This window comes from Trichosurus vulpecula, chromosome 3, assembly GCF_011100635.1.
Source record: "Trichosurus vulpecula isolate mTriVul1 chromosome 3, mTriVul1.pri, whole genome shotgun sequence".
Taxonomy (NCBI): domain Eukaryota; kingdom Metazoa; phylum Chordata; class Mammalia; order Diprotodontia; family Phalangeridae; genus Trichosurus; species Trichosurus vulpecula.
The window spans coordinates 280,720,205-280,744,040 of NC_050575.1; the positions used below are offsets into that span (position 1 = coordinate 280,720,205).

Here is a 23,836-nt window from a genome sequence, read left to right on the forward strand (position 1 = left end):
AGAGAACACAAAACATAAAAAGGTTCCTGATGATGTCTAGGCAACAGATGGGGACGACACTATAGAAGGTGCTGCTCTGAGGAGGGGGAGATGGGGAACAAACACAGAACTGATGAGAGATTGGAAGCCCCAGTAGATTTTACATACAGTTTTATGCCCTCCAGCCCCTCCAAACCTAAGTGTCCACACATGTTCACAGCCATGGCTGGGCTGCAGCTCAGTTTGGCATGACCTGGTGATGTCACATTTGAGCATTTCATACAGGTTTTCAGTAACTTTCTCTCATATGAAGTTTTGAATATTAAAATTGTCCATTAAATAAAAAAGGCAGCCTTGCTCTCCTCCAGGGCATTCCTGGGGGTGAGGGGGCTATGCTCTCCCAGTATTTTTTATTCCTATGGTGCTTACCCCAGAGTATTAAAAATAGCTTTGTAATTCCAAAAAATAATGTCTGGGTTCTGACATTTTCTTAGCTGTGTCACAATCCCATGATAAACAAAAAATGCTATTTTGATTTTAAATGGCCGCTTTCCTTCTAACAGTTCTCAAACCTTCTATCTATTATTTAATTTTATATAATTTATTTTTTCTAAAAATTTTTTATTACAACATCATTTCAATGAAGAGAACTTATCCTTATTCTATTTCCAGAGAAGATGTAACCCAGAACTAGAACTTTAGTAACAATTTGGTGGATACTTGATCATCCATTTTGTGGATTATCCACCAAGTTTTCAATTCTGACATGGCTCCTTGCTTCCATTCCTCTAAAATCCTCTTTCCCCAAGTTCTGGTTCACTCTTGATGACCGTAAAAATTATAAACAAATTTTAGCATTAAATTAATAACATATTTCTACAGACATCTCCCAAGGCATAGGATCTGGGTGGGTCTTAGGAAAGATGGAGTCAGAGATCCATGTTTTAATCTGTTAAATATTTTAATGTAATTAAAACATTTTGTAAATATAATAGTGTTGCTATATAAAGTATTATTATTAATAATTGCTCCCTCAATAGGAAAAGGTAAATACTATATAGAAATGGAAGTATATTGTTCAGAGTCAAGATCTCTAACCCTGACTTCCTATTCCTTAACTTTTTTGTCTGGGTATATTTTGTTTATTCAACTAGAATGTAAGCTATTTGAGGACATTGAATTCCTCACAGCATTTAGTACCACATAGAATACCTAAAAGCTATGTGATAAGGGTTAGGGATTGGGAATGGATGAGTGATTTCATTGCTATAGAGAATTCCCAGGTGTGAAAATTACTCAATAAACATGGAAAAATAAGAATACAGATCTGATTTATACAATATGTTAAAATCTAAGTAGAAATATACTTTGGATTCTCTGGTATACTGAGTAGTCTACCATTTTGGGTTTTCCACACCATTGCTTCCTTCTGCTAGCAAGGATAATAGAGTCAATCAGACAGCAACATTAAGTCACTTTAAATTAATACCAAGCTCATTGAGAAGAGAGACAAGTGCCCTATGATTACACTGCTCACAGGAAAAAAAAAATCTCTTCTTTTTAAAGATAGTTCCTATACCTTTCCTGAAGCCACAGATTTCATTTAACTTCATAGTCTGCGATACTGATCTGTGAGCCTGCCAAGAAAGCGTTCCCCTATCCCTAACCTTCTTCTTCTACCCAGGGATCTCCCTTTGAAGTTATTGCAAACTTGATGCACAGAAGGAACACATTAAGGAGGAAGGCCCCACCAATATAGTATACCATAAATTAGAACACTAAAGAAACATTTGAAACCACTGAAAACTTGCTCGGTCTGATGGCTGGCCATGCCTTCTGATGACAGGTTTCTAAAGGGCTCTCTCTAGGCAGCTCATTTTGGGTGGTGACAGCATTACCCTTTGGACTTCTGATATAAGTTTGGAAAGCATACAGCCAATAACAGGAATACCAAAATCAATGCTTTAACAAGCCTACTTCCAAACAGTAGAATCTCTTGTGGGGCCTTGAGGATTAGGAGAAAATCTTATAGTTGAGTATTAGGGCCAGCCCTGAACAAAATGATTAAGCAGGCCAAGTTTCCCTTTAGTGTCTTGGCTAATCTCTCTTCTTCTTTAGGGATTGTCTCCAAGAGACCTAGATTTTCAGTGACCTCATGTTGTCTAGAGCCATGCTATGTAGTGCTCCAACCAAACCTTTCTGTTGGCTTTTCCTCCTCTCCTTCCACCCCCATCTCCTCCTTGGTGACCCATCCCCTTAACCCTTATATGATAAACCAATGGGTTACCCCTCTCAGCTAATATATTTGCATTTAAATAGAGGAACATCTGTAGGCAATACTTTAGTAGCTACTAGGAATTCCATGCTCAGTGCCAGGCTTGTGTGAGAAATAATTTTTGTGCTAAGGGTGGCATGGTATAGTTGAAAGAGGTTAAGATTTATAGTAAGGAGATCTGGGTTTGAGTCTGGGTTCTGACATTTCTTAGCTGTGTCACATCAGCAAAGCTGCCCAACCTATCTGAGTTTCAATTTCTTCCTCTGATAAAAATGTGGAGGTGATAAGGCATGAGGAATGGATAGGAGTAACTACAGTTACCCCTTCTACATCATGGGGTTTAGGGGTATGGCACCCCTATGATCTGAAAAATCCATGTAAAGTTTTTTGGTCCTCTCCTTGTAACAGAGAAGAAATCTGAATTATTATGGTATTAAAAGATAAAATATGTTATGGAGGAAAGGATAAAAAATATTGTGAAGCTAGAATCAGTAAGACTGACTGAATATAAGGAGAGTACAGTGAAGCATTAAAGATAGACCCATGGTTTTTAACAAAGGAGACTGGATGAATTGTGGTATTAGGCACATAAGTTAGGAGTTTGAAAAAAAAGTTCCTCAGGAAAGATAAGCTCCATTTTGGATGTGTTGAATTGATATTCATTCTCTTAAAAATACAGGTAGAGACATCATGGAAATCCTAGAGGTGACAATCTGGGACCCAGGAGGTAGGTCAGGCAGGGCTGGGCTGTAGATCTGGGAGTCATATGCATAGAGGTGACAGGTGAAGTTGTGGGACTCAAATGAGATTTCCAAGGCTAGAGTATAGAACCCCTTGCTTTAGGAGAAAACCTACTTTAAGAGGTCGTTGGGAGAATGAAAAAGATAGGATTGTTGTGAGGAAAATACTATAATCTGCTCCTGCTCCTGCTCCTTTTCTCTCTCTCTCTGTCTCTCTCCCCCCTTTCCTTTCTTCCTCCCTTTCTCTTTTTTCTTTTTTTCTTCCTTCCTTCCTTCTTCCCTCCCTCCCTCCCTCTTTTTCTCTTTCTCTTTCTTTTCTTCTTCCTTCTTTCTTTTCTTCCTTTCTTCCTTCCCCCTTCCCTCCCTCTCTTCCTTCCTTTCTTTCTTTCTTCCTTCCTTTCTTCCCCCATACCTTATTCTCTCTCTCTCTCTCTCTCTCTCTCTCTCTCTCTCTCTCTCTCTCTCTCTGTCTCTCTCACTCTAACTTCTAGTCTCAGGTTAGACATATCTAGGGACACTGAGAAGTTACATGAATTGCTTGGAGTCTGACCATGGTTAAAATATTTCAGAAGCTATATTTGAATCTAGGTCTTCCTTACTCTGAAGCTGACTATTCACTCTACCAAGCTGCCTCTCACAATGGGCTCTTTATACTATAAAGGTAAATCATTTATTATTTTCATAACCTTCCAGTTACACCAATGTAGGTACTTTATAAAAGGTTGACTTTCCTTTCAATGAAATTGAACATTTATTAAGCATGTGCTTAGGCATGAGAGAAAATACCTTTTTTGAGACAAAACACAGTCTACCCTTGGGGACCTTAAAGTATAGGAAGGAAAAGCAAATAGTGAACATTTATAAACACTTTAAGGTGGGCAAAATGCTTTTATATAAATTATAGTATTTAATACTCACAAAACCCTGTGAGGTAGGTATTATTACCCCCATTTTACAGATGAAGAAACAGGATTAGAGAAGTTGGAATACTTGCCCAAGGTTTCTGCTACATAGCAGACTTACCTTAGATCTTTTGACTTCAAGTTCAAGTTCTTCCAGTAACCTAGCTGGGCTATTTCTTTAATTCCTTAGTAGCTACAGATTATGCCCTATCTTGGGCAGTAACATTATATTTATATTCTACAGCAACATTAAATGCATTAACAAATAATATCCAAGCTCCCCTGGAGTTAGAGACTTCGAGTTCTGGATCAAATTAAAATTTCAGGCTAGCCTCAACCCTGAGTGCTCCTGAAACTGACCACAACCCTGGAGGGTTCCACTAGCCTTTTGAAGGATTCAGAAATAAAACCTGACCACTTAAAGCTTGGCTTTGACTTGCATACCCTACATTGAAGTACTATTCGAGAGTGTGGAAATGGGGTGATAATCTTCCCTGGCCCATGGTAGGGGAGCTGGCGGTAGAGACAATGTGATTGTTTTGTTTAAGGGTCTTTGTTTTTCTGACAGATTCACAATCCAACATCATCAGCAAAATATAGAGAAAGAGACTGATTCTTTATTTTAACTTGTCAAATTTCTCGGCACTTGAGAGATGCAGAAGAACATATAAGATCCAAAACTAAACTGTCCTGTGGAATGATTTAAATTCAATCTGTGGAAATATGAGAAGTCCTTGCCCAAGAAGTTAAGGGCTGGCAACCTTTCAAAGGATATGTGTCCAGTTAGCATTTCTTCATTTTGTTAAGAGTGGGTGCAGTGGGGATGGTGGAAATCCCTCAAAAGAGGTGTATGTTTCTGCATGTATATGTACGTGTGTGGACATGTACATGTTCACATGTGTTCGTGTGAAACCTGCCTACAGATCAAAATCTTCCTGAGAGGACATTACGACCTTCCGACATTATTAAAGAACCATAATACCTGGGTTTTGAGTTGTTTCTTGAATACAGAGAGACTGATTGGGTGAAGTTCATTGTTAGAGATGCTGAAATTTACCTTTCTTTCTAAGTATGCTTCTGTCATGAGGAAAGCAAGGTGTTCTCTATGGAATGTTCCTACCTATGGAATTTACTGCCTGTCTTAATTTGACAGAGTCCAAGCCTTTTGAAGTCCACAGTGCAATTAATCATTTCCAAATGGCCTTGCTGGGGCAGGGACGTCAGAAGAACATCCCAAAACTATGCATTTTTAGCCATTTTAATTGTTTAGATTTTCATGAATTTTTAATAAAGTTGTCCTTGTAACTTAAAGCATATTAATTGTTTGCATTTTCTAATATAGTTAATTGTGTCGATTCTTTTGTTAATTCTGAACCATCCTTGCATCCTTATCAAAATCCAATTTGGTTATTATGAATTATTTATTGGATGAATTGCTATGGCCTTTTTGACAGATAAATGAGATATTATTCATAAAGCACTTTGTGAATCTTATAGCACTACACAAATGCTACCTATTATTATGCTAGCTGCAACAGGATTTTATTTAAAATATTTGAGAATTTTAAGGATATGGATCCCTAATTCTTCTTTTCTGCTTTCTCCTCTTGTTTAGGCATTTGCAATAAGTTTGTCTCATAAAAGGGATCTGGTTGGATGCTTCCTTTCTAAAATTTTGAGAATTATATGTGCAGTGTTAATATTAATTTTTCTTTAAAGGTTTGATAGAATTGACTTGTTAATACATCAGGAACAGGAGTTTTTTCCCTTTGATACTTACTTTACAGCTAGTTCTATCACTGGGTGCATTTTCAATGAAAAACTTGGATAACATCTTTCTCTGTGCTCACCCCACTCTGCCACTCCCCCAAATCCCAATAACCTCAGAGAAGGAATGAATGAAAGAAAAAAATAATAAATACTCACTATTTATAAGGTGATGCACTAAACTTTGTACATGAAAATAAAAGTCAAAACAGTCCCTGCTCTCAAGGAGCTCACATTCTAACAGGAAAAGACAGCCCATGTAAGAAGTTTCAGCTCTAAGTCACGTGGAAAGGCCCTTAGGTGGCAGTATCAAACTAGATGGCAATGCCTTTTCTTAATATCATTTTCTTGGATAGAATTTTATCCATTTCTAATACTGAACCATATAACGAGGACAAAGAATTTAGTGGCGAGGACTTTCCTTTCCTTGACTTCTGTAGCTATGGCTGCTGAGGAGGTAAGGGCTGCACGGCAACCGTAAAAGCAATTGCTAGGCCAGTTAGTCAACCAGTCATTTACTAGGCACTTACTCCTCCTCCTCCTCCTCCTCCTCCTGCTGCTGCTGCTGCTGCTGCTACTACTACTACTAGCTAACATTGCACATATTATGTGATACACACTGTGTAAACACTTTTAACAAATACCTCATTTGATCCTCCCAATAGCCCTAGGGGGTAGATTCTATCATTATCTCCATTTTATAGATGAAGAAAACGGAGACAAATAGAAGTTAAGTGACCAAGGTCACATAGCTAGAAAATGTCTGTATTTCAAGTTTTCCTAACATCAAGCCCAGTATTCCATCCCTGCAAAGCACCTGGGAGATACAAATAAGGAGGCCAAAGTCTCTACTCTGGAAGATAACATATTTTAAGAGAGGGAGACAACATGCAAATAGTTTTATATGTATGTGTGTGTATATAAACTAACATTTATATAGTGCTTTGAAGTTTTCAAAAATGCTTTATATGTTATATCATACAAGATACATATACATATGTGTGGTATATATACATCTGTATATATGTATGCATATATATGTATATATGTGTGTATATATACAAATATATGTTTCTTTTTTGCAGTAAATGGAAGTTAATCTCAGGAATTCATGGGGGAGGGAGAACAAGGAAAAACCTTCTGAAGAAAGTAACATTTGAACTCAATCCTGAAGGAAGAAAGGAGAGAGAAGAGTCAGAGATGAAGAGGCTTCTACCTGTATAAGTATTGTTTGCCTGAATGATGGTTGCAGGGACCAGACTAAAAGAAGGGCTAGTCATCTGGGTGGGTGTTGCTATTATGGTCTCTTGGCTTCATTAGTAGCAGTTGGTCCATTGTTGGTATGGTTGGTGACAGGGATGCTGTGCCCCTTCTCTGCAAGAGATGCTTCCTTAGAAGATGGCTTGAAGAGACAAGCTGGGAGCTGGGCCAGTGATCTGGGGGGACACTACTATTTCTGAAGCTCAGCAGCATCAACTCATAGGAATTGGTTAAAATGTCTTGAAATTTCTCTCTGTCTCTCAATATACACACATATATACATACATATGTATGTACATACATATGTAACCTGTACTAAGACATACTGTACCAGCAGTTTTAAACCTGATCTAAAATGTCAGTTTGCTAGAACCTATGGACTCTTCAGAACAATATTTTTAAATGTATAAAATATAATTCATAAGATTAAAAGGGAAATCATCATACTGAAATAGTTATCAAAATTTTTTTAAAAAGTTTATGAACCCCAGGTTAAGAACTCCTAATATATTTGTCTTATCTAGTAATAGTGGGACAGCTAGGCGGTACAGTGCATAGAGTGCCAGCCTTAGAGTCAGGAAGATTTGTCTTCCCAAATTCCAATCTGGTCTCAGATACTTCCTAGCTGCATGACCTTGGGCAAGTCACTTAACCCTGCTTGCCTCAATTTCCTCATCTATAAAATGAGCTGGAGAAGGAAATGGCAAACCACTCCAGTGTCTTTGCCAAGATAACCCCAAATGGAGTCATGAAGAGTTGCGCGTGACTGAAATGACTCAACAACAATAAGAGGTAATAGCGAGCATTGCTGATTGTTGAGCATTGTGAGTCTAGCCTGGATGGGACAGACTTGAAATGAACATGACTCCCAGCAATCAGGTAAAAATCTCTAGACAAAAATCTGCTCTTCCTTTAAAAACTGCCCTTCTACTCTTACAAATCTCACAGTTATCGGACTAACTTAGCAAGTTTGTTGACACTACAAGTCCATTTCTGGATGCTTGCCACACTCCTGCTTCCTTGGTGTGGATTAAATCCTGTCTTCAAGTTAGTTACGCTAAATTATAATTCCTATTTTGTACTGCTCAATCATTGCTGAGGCAGGTAGGTAGCACAGTGGATAGAGCCCTAGGCCCGGAGATTAGAAGATCTGAGTTTTAATCCCACCCAAGGCACCAGCTGTGTGACCTTGGGCAAGTCACTTCTTTTCTGTTTTGCCTCAGTTCCCTCATCTGTAAAATGGGAATAATAATAGCCTCTGTCTCCCAGGATTGTTGTGAAAATCAAATGAAATAATAACTGTAAAGTGCTTAGTACAATGCCTGGCACATAGTAAGCACTGGATAAATGTTAACTATTAGCTGTTTCCTTGGGCAGGTCACTTAACCTCTGTTTGCTTCAGTTCCCTCACCTATAAAATGAGTTTGATAATAGCACTTACTTTCCAGGGTTGTTTGGAGGATCAAATGAGATAACATTTGGAAAGCACTTAATGTCTGGCACATAGTAAGCCCTATATAAATGCTAGCTGGCTGCTATTTTTGCTCCTCTGCCTTTGTCCCTGGGGTTGTTTCAACAATCCAGCTAGCAGCTGTTGTGGGGGTGAAAGATCAACATAAGCCCAACAACAAGAATGCTACCAGCATGCTGCAAAAGCACAGGTTCTTTTGATCTGCTTAACTAAGGAAAGCAATGTTAAGGGTTTGACAAGCTTGCTTTAATTCAGCATACAAATATCATTCACTTAGTTCAGGGAAAAAGACCAGCATACTGAACTTCAGAGAAAAATACAAACAAAGTACAAACATCAACAGACAGACCTTGTCTGATTCAAATCCCAATACATAGTTACCAGAGTTTAACAAAGTCCCAACATCTGGGTTTACACGCTGGAGGGCTTCTTAGCTACAGCTGCCGGGGAGTCTCCAAATGCCACCAAGAGTGAGCGCCCTGCGCAAATGGCTCTGTCTTCTCTTCTTATCGGGTTTCAGACGTCATCGAACGTCATCTGAATGACCAGAACTTAGGCTGCTATGATTGGCTCTTGAGTTAGCCCCTCCCCTTAGGACCCTGGGAGGTTCACATCCACATAGGTTAGGTTAATACCTAATAGGGGTTAGAGCCTGGGGCTTAGCACTTAGTAAGACTCAATGAAATACACTGAATTACTCAAAGGAAACAAAAGCCAAACTCTTCAAGGGCACTTGTTGAACTACGTGCTAAGAGCCCATTTTGCTTACCAACATGGGTCAACTTCCTGGCTAGTCCAGGCTGTAGAAGTGATAGAAGCAGAGCATCAGAGAGGAAGGATTCAGCTTACAGCGATTATAAGTATTTTAAGACAAGTACCTGGCAATGACAAGTGACTCCATATAGTATTCTCTCACTTGAAGACTTAAGAAAGGGAAAGAAAGAAATAGGGCATATAACTTCCTTCTCATCTTATACAGTCCTAGACCTTATGTGATATTATTACTAGGATGAGTCAATGAACCAATACAGGGGTATGTGGATGTTTAACAATTGGCTCTTCCCCCAAAAAATACACATTACACACTTTTAAGTTTAACATTCACTGTTAACATTTTCTCCATCACTTTTAAAGTCCAGACAACAAAACAATCAGTCTAGCCCTGATTTACAGTGTTTGCTAGTTGCCAAGGTATAAATGCTCACATGTCAAATTTAACAGTTGGCTCACCAGGGCTGGGTTCAAGCTGGCTCAAGTAGGTCCTCTGAACCTAGAGAATTTCTAAGCACACAGTTTTCTTCTAAAATGCTACTAATTTTTCTTTTAAACTTCCAAGGTCCTCCATAATCTGATCCCATCCTACCAATTCACCCCAACTGTCCAACATAAACTCAGGCAAATCTGTCTGTCCTGTAGATGTCCATAGATGATCACTCTTGCCTCAGTCCCTTAATTCATCTATTCCTACTTGTAACCCTATGATCTGTGATTTTCTTCTTTCCTTCTTCCTATTCAAATACTACTTGATGCTTCACCAAAAATTCCTCTTCCCAGAAGTCTCTTCCAGTGGTCTAATTCACAATGATTTTTGTCTGCCTAGAGCATCTATTTCACTTTTAGTTGGCATAAAATTGTTCTGAAATAATATTATATGCATTAGTTTTATTTACCTAACTAGATGATAAGAAATGGCTATATCCCACTTCTTTATTTCCCTCAGGTTGAAGCATACTTTTAAAATTTCTTTATTTTTCTTGTTTTTTGTCTGTTGTCTTTTGCAATATGGTTACATGGAAATGCATTTTGAATGACTACACATTTATAATCTATATCAAATTGTTTACCTTCTAAAGGAGGGGTATAGGGAAGGAGGGAGACAATTTGGAACTCAAAATTTTTTTAAAAAATGAATGGTAATTGTTTTTACATGAAATTGAGAAAAAAGAACTTGATAGGGTGCTCCACATTCAGTCAACATAATGCTTTAACACTCAGTCACTTCTATTCAAAGGTGTGAATAGCACAGAATGGCAAACTCAGAATCAAAAATGGGTCTTGTAGACTACAGAGAAACCTCTCATGGATTTATCATGGATCTTTTTTTTAGAGAAGAGAATCAGAAAGGGCTTGTCATGACAAGTGACAGGTAAAATCACAATGATTAAATAATGACTATATTTTAGCATACAGGAAACCACTGGTTACTGATGTGGGATTAATTTCTGAATCAACTATATAACATCATATCATTGACTTGGTAGATAAAAATCAGCATGAAACTATAAGAAAGAATTTTAAAAGGGAAGATGTGGCATGTGAGTCAAATCGATCTTTTCAAATAAGCTACTGATGCCACAAAATAGGAAATAGATAAAGGAACAGATATTGGCATAGACTCTGACCATATCCCAAAGAAGTTTAACTGATATAGATTAACTGGCACAATGAAGACCCCTAAAGGAACAACTTCATGCAGAAAACAGTAACTATCCTTGCCAACTAGAGAGATATGGTAGCCAAAGAAAGCACTGGTTTTGAATGTAATAATTGCAACATTTTCTGGAGATCAGCATTGCCTGATAAAAAACAAAGTAATTTCTGGAAGTGTGTCTATCAGAAACTTGACATGATGTTCAAATAAGCTAGATTATCTTAGCAATAAAATCTTATCAATAAAAGAAAAAATGCAAAAGTCTTGTTAAAATTTATACAACAAACGAATTTACCCATTGTTAACATTGGAGTAACCATATTTGGACATAATCCCTGATGTGCTACATGAGGGAAAAGAGATAACCCTAAAGAAAGCAAAAATAGGACCATAGTGTGAAGAGAAGTGTCATAGTGTCAAGAAGAAGAAGACTCTTAGCATGCTGAGTGGACAACTATTTTTTTTTTAAATGCAATTTATTTATTTAACATATTTGGTTTTCAGCATTGATTTTCACAACATTTTGAATTACAAATTTTCTCCCCATTTCTACCCTCCCCCCCACTCCAAGATGGCTTATATTCTGGTTGCCCTGTTCCCCAGTCAGCCCTCCCCTCTATCACCCCCCCTCCCCTCTCATCCCCTTTTCCCTTCCTTTCTTGTAGGGCAAGATAAATTTCTACCCCCCATTGCCTGTGTATCTTATTTTTTAGTTGCATACAAAAAATTTTTGTTTTTGAACATCTGATTTTAAAACTTTGAGTTCCAAATTCTCTTCCCTCTTCCCTTCCCACCCACCCTCCCTAAGAAGTTGAGCAATTCAACCTAGGCCACACATGTATTATTATGTATAAACCTTCCACAATACTCATGTTCTGAAAGGCTAACTACATTTTGCTCCTTCCCAACCCATCCTGCTTTATTGCTTTATTGAATTTTCTCCCTTGACCCTGTCCCCTTTCCAAAGTGTTTGTTTTGATTACCTCCACCCCCATCTGCCCTCCCCTCCATCATCCCCCCCGCCTTTTATTTTTTTTTTTATCTTCCTCCCTCTTCTTTCCTGTGGGGTAAGATACCCAACTGAGTATGTATGGTATTCCCCCTCAGGCCAAATCTGATGAGAGCAAGGTTCACTCATTCCCCCCTCACCTGCCCTCTCCCTTCCTCCCATAGAACTGCTTCCTCTTGCCACCTTTATGCGAGATAATCCACCCCATTCTATCTCTCCCTATCTCCCTCTCTCAGTATGTTACTCTCTCATCCCTTAATTTCATTTTATTTCTTTTAGATATCTTCCCTTCATCTTCAACTCACCCTGTGTCTGCTCTCTCTCTTTTACATATATATATATATACATACATATATATATATACATAAACACATATATACATATACACATACACATAGATATATACATACATACACATTCACTTATATACATACATAAACATATATATATGCACATATATATATATGTATATATATATATATATGCATATTCCCTTCAACTACCCTAATACTGAGGTCTCATGAATCATACTCATCATCTTTCCATGTAGGAATGTAAACAAAACAGTTCAACTTTAGTAAGTCCCTTGCAATTTCCGTTTCTTGATTACCTTTTCATGCTTCTCTTGATTCTTGTGTTTGAAAGTCAAATTTTCTATTCAGTTCTGGTCTTTTCATTGAGAAAGCTTGAAAGTCCTCTATTTTATTGAAACTCCATATTTTGCCTTGGAACATGATACTCAGTTTTGCTGGGTAGGTGATTCTAGGTTTTAATCCTAGCTCCATTGACCTCCGGAATATCGCATTCCAAGCCCTTCGATCTCTTAATGTAGAAGCTGCCAGATCTTGGGTTATTCTGATTGGGTTTCCACAATACTCAAATTGTTTCTTTCTGGCTGCTTGCAGTATTTTCTCCTTGATCTGGGAGCTCTGGAATTTGGCAACAATATTCCTAGGAGATTTCTTTTTGGGATCTATTTGAGGAGGCGATCGATGGATTCTTTCAATTTCTATTTTGCCCTGTGGCTCTAGAATATCAGGGCAGTTCTCCTTGATAATTTCTTGAAAGATGGTATCTAGGCTCTTTTTTTGATCATGGCTTTCAGGTAGTCCAATAATTTTTAAATTATCTCTCCTGGATCTATTTTCCAGGTCAGTGGTTTTTCCAAGGAGATATTTCACATTGTCTTCCATTTTTTCATTCCTCTGGTTCTGTTTGATAATATCCTGATTTCTCATAAAGTCACTAGCTTCCACTTGCTCCAATCTAATTTTTAAAGTAGTATTTTCTTCAGTGGTCTTTTGGACCTCCTTTTCCATTTGGCTAATTCTGCCTTTCAAGGCATTCTTCTCCTCATTGGCTTTTTGGAGCTCTTTTGCCATTTGAGTTAGTCTGTTTTTTAAGGTGTTGTTTTCTTCAGTGTATTTTTCAGTATTTTTTTGGGTCTCCTTTAGCAAGTCATTGACTTGTTTTTCATGGTTTTCTCGCATCCTTCTCATTTCTCTTCCCAATTTTTCCTCTACTTCTCTAACTTGCTTTTCCAAATCCTTTTTGAGTTCTTCTATGGCCTGGGGCCAGTTCATGTTTTTCTTGGAGGCTTTGGTTGTAGGCTCTATGACTTTGTTGTCTTCTTTAGGCTGTATGTTTTGGTCTTCTTTGTCACCAAAGAAAGAATCCAAAGTCTGAGACTGAATCTGGGCGCGTTTTCGCTGCCTGGCCATATTCCCAACCAACTAACTTGACCCTTGAGTTTTTCAGTGGGGTATTACTGCTTGTAGACTAATGAGTTCTATGTTCTATGTTTGGAGGGGAGGTGCCAGCTCTGTCAGAGCCGCACTCCTCCTTCCCCAAGGACCCCCAATCCAGACTGGGCTTAGATCTTCAGCAGGCTGTTGCACTCCTGCTCTGATCCGCCACTTAATTCCTCCCACCAGGTGGGCCTGGAGCCGGAAGTAACAACAGCTGTAGCTGCCCCACCTCCGCTGCCCCCGGGGCTGGAAGCCGAACCGTGAACTCCTTCCACTCCCGCAGCTTTTCCCACTAACCTTCTCCGCTGTCTTTGGTGTTTGTGGGTCGAGGGGTCTGGTAACTGCCGCAGCTCACATATTCAGGGCGCTAGGGCCCCCTCCGCCCGGCTTCTGGTCTGGATCGTCCACGCCGCTCAGGCTGGGCTCTGCTCCACTCCGTTCCCAGCTCCCAGCTCCGTGTGGAATAGACTTCACCCAGAGACCATCCAGGCTGTCCTGGGCTGGAGCCCTGCTTCCCTCTGCTGTTCTGTGGGTTCTGCCGTTCTAGAATTGGTTCAGAGCCATTTTTTATAGGTTTTTGGAGGGACTCGGGTACGGAGCTCACTCTAGTCCGTGCTTACCAGCCGCCATCTTGGCTCCGCCCCGAGTGGACAACTATTGATGATTTATGGAAGGACATGGACAAGAGCTGGTTGATGGTCAAGTTATGGTTGATTTGCAAATTGTACCAGAGGCAGCTAAGTGGCACAGTGGAAAGAATGTTGGAGCTGGAGTCAGGAAAACCTGAATTGAAGTTCCAACTCTACTACTTAATATCTATATGACCCTAGGGATATTACTTAACCTCTCTCAGCCTCAGTTTACACAATTAAAAATAGGTCTTATAATATCACATACCTTCTAGAATTGTTGCGAAGGAAAAAAAATAATATTCGTAAAAAATTTTGCAACTCTTAAAGCACCATATAAATGTTAGCACTATGGTTGTTACTATCATTGTGACTTTGAGGACCCACATTGATGAGATAATAGATTCATGGAAATATTTAAAATGCTAGAAGAAATGAAACAGAGACTAAATGACTTTCTATCAGGGACATTATAGAGAGCGGTGCCAAACTGAAGTAAAAATGAATCCCTGTAGGTAGCAAATTGACTTATAATAGCATGAATTGACATTATCTATGTAGTATTGTGTTTTTATTTATTTTGTTAAACATTTCCCAAATATGTTTTAATCTGGTTTAGGCTACAGTCAAGAGTTCGATGGCTTCTTGTACTCCATAGAAGTGAGTTTGACACCTCTGGAGATGGCATCTCTCTATTTGGGAGGGGGCAGGAGTTTGGACCAGATGACCTCTCAGGCTCAATGTTTTATTTGTAAGTATTTCTCTTAAGAAATATAACATTTAGTTTGCTAGCAAAATTAACATCAATGAATGAATTTGTCGATAGGTCAATATCCTACTTCAAAACCAAATAACTACACGTGAAGCTTCTCTGTGAATGATTCAGTGGAGGACCTTAGGAAAGTGTGTTTGCTTTGGAGTCATTGTGCTGTAGGCCAGGTCTGCCTCAGCCTGGGCTGGGTATTTCAAGTTCAGTATTAGAACACAATTAGACACTTAGATACCTCCTAACAGTTAACAGAAAGAAAATTTGCTTATCCACCACATAGAAAGGATATTCAGCTAGGATATAGCATTAAGTTTCTGACACCTTCTTTGCCTCCATATTTGCCATGGTGTCATGATGGTCAGGAGCATGTGAGGACAGAAATCCTTACTCTTCTATAGTGTGCCAGTGTCTGTTCATTGATCACCAAGAAGCTGCATCAATTATTTGAAACTTAGTCTCCTGGGCCAATTGAGCTTTAAGAATGATTTCAATACTTTCTAAAGAAAAATTAGCCTAGTCTGAGCAGAATATGACCTTAGGAAAAGCCTGCTAAACCTATGTGACAGGGACCCTAGTATATATTATTCCCATCACACGTAGGGTCTGTGTTCAAAACCTGATCCTGCCGCTTATTATTTTTGTGATGTGGGAGAAGTCACAATCTCTCTGGTCTAAGTTTCTTCATCTATAAAATGAGGGGCTTGGTTAGATGACTAGACAAAAACTTTCCAACAGACATATTTTTTTTGAAAAAAAATAAAGCATTCTTGTAACCAATGATCTTATTGGGGAGGAGCTGTGATATATTTCAGAAGAATAGGTTAGAGAAGAATTCGACTATGGATATCTAAAATTAGGATTACCAGAATAAAAGAACACTAGTTCTGCACTATACTTGGAAAGTGCTGAGAGCATAAAAATATGTAAAGAAACAGAGAGAAAAGTAATTTTGTTTTTTTCTAGAACCTTCATTGGCTGCTCAGAGTAATTTAGACAATATTCATCCCTGACATTTACATAGCACTTTAAGGTTTGCAAAGAACTTTTTCATTTGTTTCTTATAGTAACTCTGTGATATACGTGTATATGTGCACATATATACTTACATATATATCTATATCTGTCTGTCTATCTATCTATCTTTATCTTCATTATACGGTTGAAGAGAATTAGACTAGGAGAGGTTACCTGACTTACTCAAGATCATGCAGCTACTACGTGTCAGAAGAGGGATTTGAATTCAAGTATTTTTGAATTAAAGTCCATTCTACTACTACGTTAATTTGTCTTTATGCAGAAATTAAGTTGAGGATGAGAGATGGGAGTTGAGGGCTGGGAGGCAGCTTCCTCTTACCCAAATTCCATAGTACAGTTTTATTATTTATTATTTTTTTAAAAAGTGACTTTAGCACATAGAAGTTGAAGAATAAGACACAGAACTATGACATATTTGTAGTTCTGCCCAAAGGAGAAAGAAACATAAGACAGTAGGGAACCCTGGTCTGGGAACTAGAGACTTAAGTTTTAGTCTTACTTCTGCCCCTACCTAGGTGTGGGAGTTAGGATGAGTTACTTTTCCTCTCTGGGTCCCTTGACTTATGAAATAGTCTTTTATTGTTTTTTTAAGAGAGAGATTGCTCCATATTCTAAACTCTAATGAGTCTCTGCTCTTGTTGAAGTGGATAGGCTCTGTACCAGGACAGATCCCATATTATCCAGGCTTTCTCATCCTGTTTGATTCTTGCCCATGTCATTCCATAACTCCTTCACAAAGGATGTTCTGGAGGCCAAAGCCACACTCAGGCTACCTCTCTGTTATCCATCCTTCTTTCCGTGTGACAGACTCATGACTTTTTTCAGTTAGACATGTCAGAGATGGTGTCTTAGGCACCACTTGATAGGATCCCTGAAAATCATCATTGTTAATATGCTTCAGCCTATTTATACTCACTGTGCATCTTTCCATCGCCCTTTGAATTACCTGAAAAATGAGGTCAGAAGATTGAACTCCCTGGTGCTTAAGCAGGAACTTTCAGAATTACTTGTGATTAGATGACCTCGAAGGTCTTTTCCAGCTCTAGATCAATAATTGATCCCATGACCCTATCTAGGCAATGTCTACATAGCATTAAATAGCTGAAACATGAAGAATTCAGGGTAAGTTGGAAATGCAGCATCATGGAAACAAACTCTATAAACAATCTTTTTTTTAAATGGAAACCAACCCTTTTCTAAAACTTTTATTTTTACAGAATTCAATCAAATTGATGTGTTTACAGATTGATCTGTTATGAAATTAGTCATTCATGTATCATGTAGGGTAGTGTTTTAAACCACCCAGGTCTTTTGTCAGTTTCAAACAAATGTTCCCACGGACAAATGGCTTAAAGGAGAAATGCTGTAATCAGTCTTCCTCTTTTTCTAACACTGAATACTCAGAAGATCTGTGATTGCATAGTGAACTCTAGGTTTGGGAAGTCCCTTCACCTGTGCAGCACATAGAACGTATTCTGTGATGCAGAATATTAGTTCTAGGCAATTTCAAGCACCTTGCCCAGGTTCACATAGCCAGTAAGTGTCAGAAGCGAGCTTTGAACTCGGGTCTTTCTGACACCAAGCTTAGAATCTTCTTTGCTCTAACTACCCATATGCTTCCTTTCCATTGTAAAAATGCTGCTTTATTTGAAAGTATCCAGGATGCTTTAGATTTTGGAAGAATGGGGTAAGCATGAAGATCTCCAAGCTTACTAAAATACAAAATGCTATTATGAGGGGCAGCCACATGGAAACAGCTGTGATTTATAAGTCTTATTAATGTGAAGGGTTTTTCCCCCCTTGAACAACAACAACAAAAACCCCTCCAAACTCAGAACTCACAAGGAACAGAAAACATTGTTTTCTTACTGATGTGAAGTTTAAAATGTATAGGCTTTGAAGTGAATTGGCCAAGACCACAACAATACTTTGGACCTGACTGGAGTCTAGATTGCATACAGATGTTAATTTGGCATTTGCATGAGCACATACAAAAGCTTTCCTACTTGTTTCTAGGCACATTGGGATCTGGACTCACTTTAGCTTCACAAACTGATTATAAACACTAATTACCTGAAAACATGCTGTTTGCCTTAATATGTGGCCTGTGGACTTGGATCCTGATTTCTAAAAATGTAACATTTATCCAGGATATTTGACAAATGCTCAAAAATGTTGACTATGTCTATTGGAATAAAATGCACATACTTTCTCCATGTACAACTCATTAACCCCATTTTCACCTACTAAGTAGTCTTTTCTCTGGACTATCGGGAGAAAGAAAATCCAAAGGAGACTGCCTTTAAGAGCTGTTGATTTTTATTCATGATATATCCAAAGTGTCAAGATGGTTAATTAAAGAGACTTGAATATAAGACCAAAGTCACTGGTTGAAGCTCCTATTCTACGGTTACTCCAGAGGGAAAAAATACTGCTCAAGAGCCACAAATTCACCCCTCATTACAGCTAGCTATTTCACCAACATGTGCCCAGGCTCACAGGGGAGAATAAGTGAGTGTGCATGGTTCTGTGCAATCCATCTCATTATGTCCTATTGGTGATGGGTCAGAAATGTCATTTTTCAATGCAAAGAATGGGATATTTTGTTTACATTTGGAATGAAAACAGTAAAATGCACTGCTTCTCCTGTACATATTCAGCAAGTGGTTTTAATTATTAAGCACATGCCAGGCACCATTGCAGGCACTGGAGATATAAAGGTCAAACAAAACCAAAAAAGATTTCGATCCTCAAAAAGTTTACATTTTGCTGATCGGATACAACATACACAAAGATAAGTGAATGAGAAGAAAATGCAAAGTGATTTTGGGATGAGAGGAGAGCACTAGCCAATGCCTGGGGCCATCAGGAAAGCCCTCATGTAAGAAGTGGCATATGAGATGAAACTTGAAGGGTGTCTGGAATTCAAAGAGGTTAGAAGTGAAGAAGACTGTTCCAGCTAGTCTTGGGGAAAAATCTGGGCAAAGAACCAGGCAGGAGATGAAGCAAACAGTAAGCAAGCCATGTTGACTGGATCATAGAAAGTACAAGGGAAAATAATGTGAAATAAATCTGGAGACATAGTCAGGAACCAGACTGGGAAGGGCTTTAAATGCCAAACAAAGGAGATTATTATTTCATCTTAGAGTCAATCAGGAACCACTGAAGCATCTTGAGCAAAGATATGATATGATCAAAACCACACTTTAGGAATGTCAAAGTGGTACCGAAGGATGAATTGGTAAGGGAAAAGAGGGAGACAAGGAGATTGATTAGGAAGTTATTATGATATCTAACAATCGGCATTTACATAGTATCTTTTCTTCCTTTCCATGCTTGGTAATCCCTTTGAGGTTACTGGCAGGGGTGGCCTCTGATTCATGTTACACCAAGAGAAGTGAGGCTTCCTATTTTTCAATCTTGCCTCTGGGAATATGGCCTTGATTTCTGTATCTATCTTTCATATTTGTTTGTTCTTTATATACTTTTCCAAGGATATTTTGTTTTACTATCTTTTTTCAGCAGAGAAAGTTCAGTTGTCTCTAAAATCATGATTAATAATAAATGTGCTTCTCAATGTAGCAATCAGTAGTTATGCCTCATTATTGAGTTGTGTTGTTACACCATCATATATTCCCATTAAGACTATAATTTCACCTTGAATAGACTTAAAGAAGTTAGCAAATATCTCCACAAGGCCTACAATGTCAACAGAAGTATTAAGGAAATACTTCCAGTAACCTGGGCTCACAACCTTGGAGCCATCCTTCATCATTAACTCCTCCTTCTCCATGAACTCCCAGAGTCAATTAGTTGGCAATTCTAGTCATAGCATCCTATTTCCATCTCTTCTCCATTCAGATAACCACCACCTCCAGTTCAAACCTTTAACACCTGTCCTGGGATACTGCAATAAATTTCTAATTGGTCTCTCTGCCTCAAGTCTTTCACTTCTCTAATCCATCTATCCCCCATACAGGTGCCAAACTCATTTTTCTAAAACAGAAGATTGAGTATGTCACTCCCCTGCTTAGTGAACTCCAGTGGTTCCACATTTCCCCTAGGCTCAAACATAAACTTAACTTTTTAACATTTAAAGCCCTTCAGTGGATTCCCAGCTCAAGCTCAGAAGCAATTTGGCTTTATAGAGATTTTTGTGATAATGGCATTTGCTGCTTGTGGAAACTGGTCTGGACCTGGAGAAATTGTGGAGTCTGAAGACTTAGGAGGGATATGTTGTCTTCAAGTATTAAAAGAGGACAGTTTTTTCACTAGCAGCAGTGGGTAGAAGTTGCAAAGGGAAAAAGTTAGCCTTTTAATCCCCAACAGATTGTCCCAAAATTAGAATAGTGTATTTGCAAGGCAATAATCACAATATAGACATTGTCAATAATCGTCAATATGCCTATGTAGTACTGTATAGAAAAATATGAAAGACTCTCCATATAGAAGGTAGAAGTAAAACATTTATTCAAACACCAGAGGACCAAATTCCATATCCAATAAGTCCAACTCATCCAAGCAGCAACTAACTCCCAAAACCAGTAAGCCCACTTTATTATAACAGCAAGGAACTTAAAACACGATATCACAGCATGGAGCCTTGCCATCCCATTAGCCTTCCACCCCCCTGCTGGGGTCTTCCCACAAACACACTCACAGCACAGCTAATATATCTGCATCCACTCTCCCCCTCAGTTCTACCTGCTCTCTCAGCATTTCCTGTGACACACTTTCCTTTTCCTCTCAGCAAGCTCCTCCCACCACATGTGACTTAGGCTTTCTGTGATGTAAGCAGGTCACATGGCCTTCTAATGGGTGGGAAACATCTTCAAATCTAAATTGTCATTGCAAATGGGTAGTCTAGGGAGGCTCATGGGAGGTCTGCAAGCAAAGGCTGGATGAACACTTGTCTCAGATAATGTAGGAAATAATTCATTTTCAGTCATGGATTGGATTAGATGATCCCTGAGGGTCCTTTCAACTCTAAGATTCTGTGATAATTTTTCTGGAAACATCTAAAAAAAGCAGCTCTCTCTTTCTATGTCTCTGTCTCTGTCTCTCTGTATCTTGATCTCTATCTCTCTCTGTAATGATTCAGATTCTCTGCCTTGCTAGAAAAAAGAGTGATATTCAAGATGGTCCTTCCTCAAAGGTCCCTTTAGTCTGGAGCCTCTATGAAATCAATAATATTCACATTGAGTTTCTATCCTTTACTAGAGTGAGTGGTAATTCACTAACATTTGAGCTGATGCAGTCTATTCAAAGCACTAATTTTCCATGTGACTGCCTCTGTTAGTGGGCTTTACTCTTGTCATTACTAGATTTTTTTTCTCTGTCCCACATGGTCTCCTCCTTACTCCCTATATTGTAGGCAGTGTTCCTTTGTCTTGATTTTTAAAAAAACACATGATATAGTCTCTCTTGTTATTTTTGTGTGGGCTAGATAGTAGGACAATAAGATAGAGTCAGCATTTATTGAATGGCTAGAACCAAAGAGTAGGCAAAATGATTTAAGCTCATCTTGGAAGGTGGTCTGCAGTCCAGGAGTCCAGAGGCCTGTGCTTGGCCCTTTGTCTTTCAACTTTTTTAATCAGTGATTTGGATAAAGCCATAGATGGTATATTTACCAAGTTTTCAGATGGTTCAAAGTTGGGAAGGATAAAGAACACACTGGAGGACATTGAGAAGATCCAAAAAGATATGAGATAGGCTAGGCAATGGTCAGGACTGAATAAAATGAAATTATATAGGGACAAATATAAAATCTGTTGTTATTTAGTCATTTAAATCATATCTGATTTGTGACCCTATTTAGGGTTTTCTTGGCAAAGATAAAGGAGTGGTTTGCTATTTCCTTCTCTAGTTCATTTTACAAAAGAGGAAACTGAGGCAATCAGAGTTAAGTGACTTGCCCATAGTCATGCAGCTAGTAAGTGTCTAAGGACAGATTCAAACTCAGGTCTTCCCAACTCCAGACCCAGCACCCTATCCACTGCACCACCTAAAGCACTCTCTTCCTCCCCCCCCCCCAAAAAAAATCTGTCACCAGAAACATTTTGTGGTTCAGTTGTTTCGGTCATATCCAACTCTTCACCACCCCTTTTGGAGTTTTCTGGCAAATATACTTGGCAAATATTTTTCCAGCTCATGTTACAGATGAAGAAATTGAGACAAATAAGATTAAGTGACTTGTCCAAGGTCTCACAGCTCGTAAGTATCTGAGGCCAGATTTGAACTCAGGAAGATGAGTCTTCCTGAGTCTAGGGCTGGCACTCTATCTGCTGTGCCACCTAACTGCCCAAGTTTTACACTTGAGTTAAAGAAATCTACTTCACAATTAAAACCAAGGTGTGACTAGACAGCAGTTCATTTCCCTCTCTCTCCCTCTCTCTTTCTTTCTCTCTCCACACACATGTAAATACATAGTACATATTTATGTGTTTCTCTCTCTCTTTCTCTATCTATCTGGAATCTTTAATCTAAGGATCACAAAACCCTTGGAGGGGTCTATGGATAGATTTTAGGGCATCCATGGACTTATATGGGAAAAATTACATCTTTATTTCCACTAGCCTTTGATTTCATTTGTAATTCTATCTATTTTTGTTTTATTATTCTAAGAGGTCCATAAGTTTTACCAGCCTGCTAAAGGGGTAAGTTATACAAAAAAAGTTTCATCACCTCTGATCTAGGGGTTTTAATGAACTGACAGTCTAGTAGAAGTCAACAGTGTCATATTATAGCCAAAAAAGCTAGTGTGATCATAGGTGGCTTATGCTTAGAGAAGCATAGCATCCAGGAACAAGGAGATGATTGTGCTGCTGCACTCTGCCCTTGTCAGATCACATCTGGAGTATTGTACTCATTTCTGGTTGCCACATTTTAGGAAGGACATTGATATATTCAAGAACTTTCAGAGGAGGACAAACAGGACGGCGAAGGATCTTGAATATATAACGTATGAAGGCTAGTTGAAAGAATTAGGAACATTCATCCTGGAGAAGAGAAGACTTAGGGGGAACTTGATAGTTGTCATCATTTCTGGAGAATTGTCATTTAGGAAAGACATTAGACTTGATCTATTTGGCTAGAGAAGGTAAAACAAAGTAGGAGCAACGAGTGGACATTGCAAGGAGTCACATTTTGGCTAGATATAAAGAAATACTTTCTAAGAATTAGAAGTATCTCAAACATATTGGACTAGGAGACCACTGAGGTCCATTCCAACTCTGAAATTTAGTGCAGTTCTTTAATTCTCTATTATTAAAGTTATTTGGAATTTAAAAACAGAAAATTATAACCATGTAAAATTTTAGCTATTTAATTTTATATGTAGAAGAAGAGATTTTTAAAAAGTTTTTGAAATTAAAATGATATCTATTGATTCCACAGAATTCTAAAACAGATATGAAGCAAAAAGCTTTTCATAATCTTATAATGAAAATCACAGTTTTACCTAAACAAATTTATATATTCAATGCAATTCCAATTAAATTACCAAAAATATTTTACTTAATTAGAAAAAATAATAACAAAATTCATTTGGAAGAAAAGTCAAGAATAACAAAGGAACTAATGAAAAACTGTAAATGAGATCTTAAACTATATTATAAGGCAGTAATCTTGAATTAAGATAAATTTTATTTTGCAAAAGACATATGAGTATCAACACAATTTTCAACTTACACCTCCAAGAAAACTTAATTTTTGCTTTTTCAATTATTAGAGCACTTTTAAATTTAAATTTTTTATATTGGATGTTTATAGCTATGTTGCCTTTTAAGTAATCACCATTTTGTTAGTTATTTCAGGGCAATA

At 38.2% G+C, this 23,836-nt stretch overlaps 1 pseudogene; it reads left to right on the forward strand.

The window, feature by feature from the left end:
• Positions 1 to 6,105: 6,105 nt before the first annotated feature.
• Positions 6,106 to 23,836, forward strand: part of LOC118842485 — a 53,952-nt pseudogene continuing 36,221 nt past the window's right edge.